The following is a 1,412-nucleotide window of genomic DNA, read 5'->3' on the forward strand; positions in this document are numbered from 1 at the left end:
AACTTAACTTACCGTCGAGTTACTACTAAAGTAAGACGAATTAGTAGACGAGACTATGTGTAGACTACTATATATATATATATATATATATATAAGCGCGAATGACTTTCTATCTCTCTTTGTGGGTCTGTTCCTTACGCACGGCCACATCCTTAAAACTGAACTCTCCAAACTCGGGGTACAGATACAACTTTGTGCGGAAAGTAACAGGGGCTATATTGCCACGGTCTCTGAGGCCGCAAATTAAAACCAAAGTGACCAATATATCAATTTTGGCAAACAGTACGACTACCTGGTCTGAAATTGAAAAGGCAGGATATGTTTGATAATGTGTGATCAAGAGGGCTATTATTTACGTTTCTTCTCTGTGTGAGAACTTCTCCTAATCATTCTACCCATGACCAGTTATGTGTTAAAAAGAGTTAAACATTTCATGGAGCCTACATTTGTGTTTTTCCTTCCCTCTATCTTTTTTCTATATGTACATGCCTACTCTATAACTCCTTAACTGAAAAAAGGCTGGTGCTTCTTCAACTAAATAGGCTTACTTCAACCATATATTTTGCTTTGCTTGCGTGTACTCGCAAGATTCACCTATACGATGACTTTAGAAAAATGTTTGGTATCGGCAAATTTTCATTTACGTTGTGTTGCAACGAGAAGAGAATAAACCAATTATTCATCAAATGGAACCATAACAAAGTCAGAATATGCTGCAAACGACACTTGACCACACGGCAGAAATCAGGACATCAAAAGGTAAGGAATTTTGTTTTGGAAACTTCAAACGTCATGCAAAGCACGTGCAAGGAACAGCAGCAACATACCCAGTTTTACTTTGATTAAAATAGCTTTAGCAAATTTTTATTTCTTTTACACGTTCTTCTTTTTATTGATTTTAATCAAAATATTTAGTTAGATGAAATAATTTTGATTTGTTTTTGCAAAAAAAATCACGATTTATACGGTTGGTTTAATCAAAACAACTCAGGATATGTAAAGCCATTTTTATCCGAGCAACGTCTGGTACTCTTCTAGCATATATATATGCGTTTCAGAAAACATGATTAATCACCATTATTTTACGACAAAAGTTTCGCTTTGCGATAACTATAACATTACATATTCCGATTACTTATAAATTTTCTGTAGTGTATATCAGATGGATGCAGAGTGAAATATTTATGCATACCAAAGAAGCCAAAATATTGTTCCAACACTTTTACATTTAATCTCCTAAGGTGTTAAATGGCGTCACAGTGATGAATTAAGTGGCGTCACAGCGATGAATTAAATGCTTGTGTTAAGTGGCGTCATCACAGCGATTAATTAAGTGCTCGCGTATCGTTTGGCCGGAACAATATTTTGAGGTTTGTTTTGTTTTGAATTTCGCGCAAAGCTACACGAGGGCT

The sequence above is a fragment of the Limulus polyphemus genome, unplaced genomic scaffold, assembly GCF_000517525.1.
Source record: "Limulus polyphemus unplaced genomic scaffold, Limulus_polyphemus-2.1.2 Scaffold418, whole genome shotgun sequence".
Taxonomy (NCBI): Eukaryota; Metazoa; Arthropoda; class Merostomata; order Xiphosura; family Limulidae; genus Limulus; species Limulus polyphemus.